Here is a 7,238-nt window from a genome sequence, read left to right on the forward strand (position 1 = left end):
TTCAGGGACAGAGAGTGTGTCTGAAGAATGACATTCCCACTGTAAGAGAGGCCCAGTGGAGCGTCATTGCAAACACTCTGTTTGGGGCCTTAAGCGTAATGGAGATGATTTACCAGGTTTGACAAGTCATTTTTGAGAGGTATTTCGTTTAAAACTGCTCAAATTCATGTTTTTGACAGCTCATGATCAGGACAGTATTTCCCTAAGGACCTTGAAGGTCTTTATGATATTCTGAAGAGTTTTGTCCTTTATTGGGGGGGGGGGGTTCTTTAACTGCACCAAGGAAGCTGTATTCTGTCAGCCTTAAACCTGCAAAGAACTCTTAGAGGGAATCAATAAAGAAATACAAGCGTTTTCATAGCCTGAGATAAAATTCTAACCCAGATTCGTATTCTTTATATATGCAATACTAAAACCTTATAAAGTTTGTATGTAGGTCTGAAAAAAAGCTAAATTGGGTCATTTCTTTCAGTGGAACAGTGCTCCTTCTTTTACAAGAGAGTGGGAACTGTTGAGTTTTACATTATGAGGTTTTCCCGTGTTATTATAATAAACTGTAGAATCACCTTTATTTTATGTTTATGGTATCTGTAATGGGCTTTGGGGAAACAAAATATGGGGTTTCTTGGAACAAATTGTCCACACAACAATGTCAATACATCAGTAATTTGAGGAAATAAATACAGCTGGCTTCTGCAGTTCTGGGTATAACAACGGTGTGACCGGTGCAGCCTATGCCGACAGCTTGTGTCTGTGAGATAAAACCTCTGCCAAAGAAGAATGGCAGCATTTATAAAGCCCTCACATTTGAGCGCAGGCACACACATAAAAGGGGGTAATGGTCAGAGTCTGCCCTCTTGTTACTGCAGAAATGGAGGTGTTGAGGACAGCAGGGGGTGACAGCTACTTGAAGGGAGACATCACCTCAACTCTTGAAATATAATGGAGGAATACAAATGTGATATACCCTTGGATCGAGAGTATATAGAGAAGTTTGAAAGAAGATTCTGCTCTAACTTACTGTTGAACATAAAGCTGTTGGTAGTGTTTTTGTTGTTTGTCTACAAGACCAGCCGGAAATAGACAAAGTGAACGTTTTACAGGAGCAATTCTCTACAAAAAAAAAACAACAACTCATTGACAGCAGACATAGCAAATACTCCATGACCAACACACAAGTTGTATTTAGAATACCAGGAAGAAGTAACGAATCCTCAAAATTAGGAATTGTTTGTTTGTCCATGTCCTCAAGAAAAACACATTTGAGTATTTTCCAGTCTCCCACTCCAATCAAAAGGGAGATATTGTTTCCTCAAGGTTAGGTGGACCTCCATCAACATGGTTACAACACTCAGTTGCAGCTAGGGTTCAATTGTGGTTATGGTTAAAAGAAATCTGTGTTTGTGTTTCAAAATGGAAAAAGAACAGTGGTCTCCCTTATTTGAGCCTCTTTCATTGTCCCACCCATCCACCCCGACCTCCTTTGTGTTTGTTGTAATTACTACAGCCTCGGGACGGCTTCGTCGATTGAATATAAACGTATGTCATTTTGGTTGACATTGCTGAAACGACAACGCTCTCATTTTTCTTAGGAAGACACTTTCAGCAAATAGGGCTGCGGCTGTCTTCTAAAATAAAAGCAGTGATTGATTGTTTATACATTTTCTGGGTTCATGCTTAACCAGAAGTAGTAACATACTTGTCTGAGTCATGGGGTGACGCTGACACTGGAGACAGAAGTTTCACATCACATCCTTTACCTCAGAGTTGGCTTTGTTAATAATAAGGAAGATTCTTAAATGTAATCCTTAACCACTGAGCCTCTCAGATCAGAAATTATTCCTCATTCCTAATCGATTCACAGTGTAATATGAATAGCATTTTGAACCCAACAAAACACTATTAAATTAAAATTAAATTCATTTAAATTTTTTCGTGGTTTTATGATCAAACATGCGCCAAAAGTATTCTGAAATGTGTTTTTAATATGTAATTTAAATGCAATCTATGGAGGGAGGTTAGTGAGTACAGCAAACAATAAAAGCAAATTATAACCTTTGATCATGAAATAACTCCTTGAATATATTGTATAGCGTAAGAGTATGTTGTTTAGTGGAAGACAATGCATTTAAATTCAAGCTCAATAATAAGAGCTGGTCATATTTTCAGTTTTTTAATGAATTTGTCTGCAGTGCTGCATGAGGAGCGCTTGACTGAGCATTCACACCTGCTCAACAAACAGATGAAGTGATAAAAACAAAACAACAATAAACATATAAAGTACTTTTTTACACTATATTAAATTGCTGTAGGTCACATATTCTGGTTAGTGTGCTTGATTATCTTTATCTTTAATTCTTGATTTATATGTTATTTAAAGACAGGCCTCTGTGCCTTATCACATAGAGATATGTCACTGCTGTAGCACTTATTTATTATTATATACATCTGATGATCCTCAAAGCTAATATTGAGAGTGAAAAAGTCATTTTCTACTATGGGGTCTTAGTTTTTCCATTATCTGCATACTGAATCAGAACCTCCTATACTTTTGTATCACACAGGGTTCAGTCTTAGCCTCAACATGGACAGAGCTTCCCTCATTAATCATTTAACGGAGGCAATTTGCACAGCACCTGTTCCAAGCAGGAGCCCATTAAGGTCCTCAGTGAAAGAAGAACAATGGACTTAATGGTTGAGGAGTAAAGCTCGTTTACAAAATATTGCTTTCTTCAGAGTGCTTGATGAGTGAGCTTAGCTGCAGGGCAGTTTTCTTCCAAAGGAGTGCATACGCATTCAGTCAGGCCTTCGGACATGGTATCCTCGGGTTAAGTGTTTGCTTAGTCAAGGAACGCTGATTAAGATTCATGTTTGTTTTGCTGTTTGTTTCCATTGCCTCAAAGTCTGAATTAGAAAAGCCCTCAAAAGAAAGGAGTGCAGCTAAGGAACATGAAGCTAGCGGCACCGGCGAACATAGTTAAGTGCATCCCGGGGGCCAGAGCGGGCAACATAGAGTCAAATTTAAAACTGCTGGCGAAGGCTAATCGTAAATTTAAGAAGATTGTAATTCACATCGGCGTTAATGACACCCGATTACCCCAATCGGAGGTCACCAAAATTAATGTGGAGTCGGTGTGTTGTCGGTGTGTTGCTAAAACAATGTCGGACTCCGTAGTTTTCTCTGGTCCCCTGCCCAATCTGACCAGTGATGACATGTACAGCTGCATGTCATCATTTAACCGCTGGCTGTCGAGGTGGTGCCCAGCTAACAATGTGGGATACATAGACAACTGGAAGTCTTTCTGGGGAAAACCTGGTCTCATTAGGAGAGACGGCATCCATCCCACTTTGGACGGAGCTGCGCTCTTATCTAGAAATATTTGACAAAATTTGACAATCCAGAGTCGAGACCAGGAGGCAGAGCTGCAGTCTTACACACTTCTCTGCTCCTCCATTAGTACAGTCACCCACCCAACATCCCATAGAGACTGTGTCTGTCCCCCGACCACTCAGATCTTTTAGATCTATTAAGTCCAACAGGAGAGGAGTTCAGCCTAAACATTTAATCAGAATTAATACCACCATTGGCCCTATGAAACAGGACAGGAGAGTTAAATGTGGACTTTTAAACATCAGATCTCTGCCATCCAAAGCTGTTTTAGTAAATGATCTGATATCTGACCATGAAATTGATTTATTGTGTCAGACTGAAACCTGGCTACGTCCTGAGGAATATGTTAGCCTTAATGAGGCCACTCCTCCCAGTCATATTAATACTCACATTCCCCCAGATTCTGGACGAGGAGGTGGAGTTGCAGCAATCTTTAACTCTAGTTTAATAGTCCAACCTAGACCCAAACTCAATTATAACTCCTTTGAAAGCCTTGTTCTTAGTTTTTCACACCCAACCTGGAAAACACTAAAACCAGTGTTGGTTGTCACAGTGTACCGCCGTCCTGGCCCATACTCTGAATTCTTAACTGAGTTTTCAGAGTTTTTATCAGACTTAGTCCTTAGTGTGGACAAAGTGATTATAGTAGGTGATTTTAATATTCATGTGGACAGTGAAAATGATTGTCTCCTCACTAGATCCTTATCTGATAGTGCTGTTGCTAAATTTAGGGAGGTGATTCCTTCAGTATTTCAGCCAGTGTGTCCCTGTGCTGTGGATGACCCCCATGTTAATCTTAGCCCCTCCCAAATTGATTATCCGGTCGATAGTGCTGCAGGTTCACTGCGAATGACACTAGACTCTATTGCCCCTCTAAAAAAGAAGAGAATTAAAGAAAAGAGACAAGCTCCCTGGTATAACTCCCAGACACGTGAGCTTAGCAACATTCACGAAAGCTAGAAAGGACATGGCGGGCCACCAAATTGGAAGAATCCCGTTTAATCTGGCAAGATAGTCTTAAAACCTATAGAAAGGCCCTCTGTAATGCCAGAGCCGCCTACTACTCCTCATTAATAGATGAAAATAAAAGCAACCCTAGATTTCTTTTTAGCACAATAGCCAGGCTGACAAAGAGCCAGAACTCCATTGATCCTTGTGTTCGCTTAGAGCTCAGCAGTAACGGCTTCATGAGCTTCTTTAATGAAAAAAATCTAACTATTAGAGACAAAATTCAGCACCTCCTGCCCTTAACAGGGTCTGGTCCAACTTCAAACCTAGGAACCATAGAAACAGCTGTTACACCTGATGTGTACTTGGACTGTTTTTCTCCAATTGATCTTGCTGAATTGGCCTCAATAATCTCCTCATCTAGATCGTCAACATGTCTCCTAGACCCCATTCCTACTGGACTACTTAAGGAGGTCCTGCCCCTAATTAACACGTCCTTACTGGATATGATCAATCAGTCTTTACTAACAGGCTATGTACCTCAGTCCTTTAAAGTAGCAGTAATTAAACCTCTCCTGAAAAAGCCTACTCTTGATTCAGGTGTGTTAGCTAACTATAGACCTATATCCAACCTTCCCTTTCTCTCCAAGATCCTGGAGAAAGTCGTAGCTAATCAGCTGTGTAATTTTTTAAACTCTAATAGTCTATTTGAAGATTTTCAGTCAGGTTTTAGAGCGAACCACAGCACAGAGACAGCACTGGTGAAGGTTACAAACGACCTCCTTATGGCATCAGACAGAGGACTCCTCTCTGTCCTGGTCTTGTTAGACCTGAGTGCTGCTTTCGACACCATTGAACATCACATCCTGTTACAGAGACTGGAACAGTTCATTGGTATAAAAGGAACTGCATTAAGCTGGTTTGAGTCTTATATATTAGATCGATTTCAGTTTGTACATATTAACAATGAATCCTCTGTCCACACTAAGGTTAGACATGGAGTTCCACAAGGTTCAGTGCTTGGACCAATACTCTTTATCTTATATATGCTTCCGCTGGGTAATATTATCAGGAAGCACTCCATTAATTTCCACTGTTATGCAGATGATACACAATTATATTTATCAATAAAGCCAGATGAACCCAATCAGTTGGCTAAACTTCAAATCTGCCTTAAGGACATAAAGTCCTGGATGAGCAGCAACTTTCTGCTGCTAAATTCAGATAAAACTGAAGTTCTTTTGCTTGGCCCCAGACACCTCAGAGACACCTTTTCTACCACCATAACTGCTCTGGATGGCATTACTCTGGCCTCCAGCTCCACTGTGAGGAATCTGGGAGTCATCTTTGATCAGGATTTGTCCTTTAACTCCCACATTAAACAGATTTCTAGAACTGCCTTTTTCCATCTATGTAATATTGCTAAAATCAGGCCCATCATATCCACTGATGATGCAGAAAAATTAGTACATGCATTTGTCACTTCTAGGTTGAACTATTGTAACTCATTATTATCAGACTGCCCCAATAAGTCGTTAAAGACTCTCCAGCTGGTCCAGAACGCTGCTGCTCGTGTTCTGACGAGAACTAAAAGAACAGACCACATTTCTCCTGTACTGGCTTCTCTTCATCGGCTCCCAGTAAAATCTAGAATAGAGTTTAAAATCCTTCTCCTCACTTACAAGGCTCTTAAGGGTCAGGCCCCATCATATCTTAAAGAGCTCATAGTACCATACTACCCCACTAGAGCACTGCGCTCCCAGACTGCAGGCCTACTGGTGGTTCCCAAAGTCTCCAAAAGTAGTGCAGGAGGCAGAGCCTTCAGCTATCAGGCTCCTCTCCTGTGGAACCTCCTTCCAGTTTCGGTTCGGGGGGCAGACACCCTCTCTACATTTAAGAGTAGACTAAAAACCTTCCTTTTTGACAAGGCATATAGTTAAGGGCTGGATCAGGCCTTAGACCAGCCCCTAGTTATGCTGCTATAGGCTTAGACTGCCGGGGGACTCCTATGGTGCACTGAGCTCCTCTATTCTCTATCCTCCTCTTCCTCTCCATCATTATGTCTCATGTCAGCCAAATGTCTGCCTCTAACTTGCTATCTTCCCCGGAGCCTTTCTGTGCTTTCTCATCTCCCAGGTTCCTGTGGATCCTGTGGATCCTGGTCCTGGTCCTGCTGATGTGGTTCTCTGGTTCATGAATGACTGCTGCGGATCGCCGGACACTCGTCATGTTTTTCAATAATATCATACTGCTAATCTTTTAGTCACATTCCTATTGCTAGTGCTATAGTCACTGTTAGTACGTTGGTTGCTGTTTGTGTTGTCTGTCTCTCTCTCTCTCTCTCTCTGTCCAACCTCCACCCAACGCAGACCCCTACAGAAGCCGCCCACATTGAGCCTGGGTCTGTTCGAGGTTCCTTCCCGTTAAAGGGGAGTTTTTCCTGCCACTGTTGCTCAATATAACATCTGATGCTTGCTCATGTGGGAATTCTTGAATCCTTAATTTTGAATTCATGAATCGTTGGGTCTCTCTCTAAGTAAAGAGAAAAGCGTCTTGAGATAACGCTGTTGTGAATTTGCGCTATATAAATAAAGATTGATTGATTGATTGATTGATTATAAGACAAAGCTCAATATAGCATTTGCATATATTTTCCCATCCACCTCACTGCAGCCTCCCAACCTGCTTCTTGCAGCAAGCCAAGTTTGAGGATGGCGGTAATGCATTCAGGATTATGGCGCTGCCATGCCAACTCTCTGAGGGCTGTCCAGAGTGTGCTCCCACTGGTCAGACTATACACAGCTCTGTGCTCACTACAGTCCCACAGTGCCATACTCTCCCTGTCCTTCACTGTCAGGTCTTTGAGCCTTTCAGCTGTGATCATAATGGCAAGACTTGT

This window comes from Pempheris klunzingeri, chromosome 10 (genome assembly GCF_042242105.1).
Source record: "Pempheris klunzingeri isolate RE-2024b chromosome 10, fPemKlu1.hap1, whole genome shotgun sequence".
Taxonomy (NCBI): Eukaryota; Metazoa; Chordata; class Actinopteri; order Acropomatiformes; family Pempheridae; genus Pempheris; species Pempheris klunzingeri.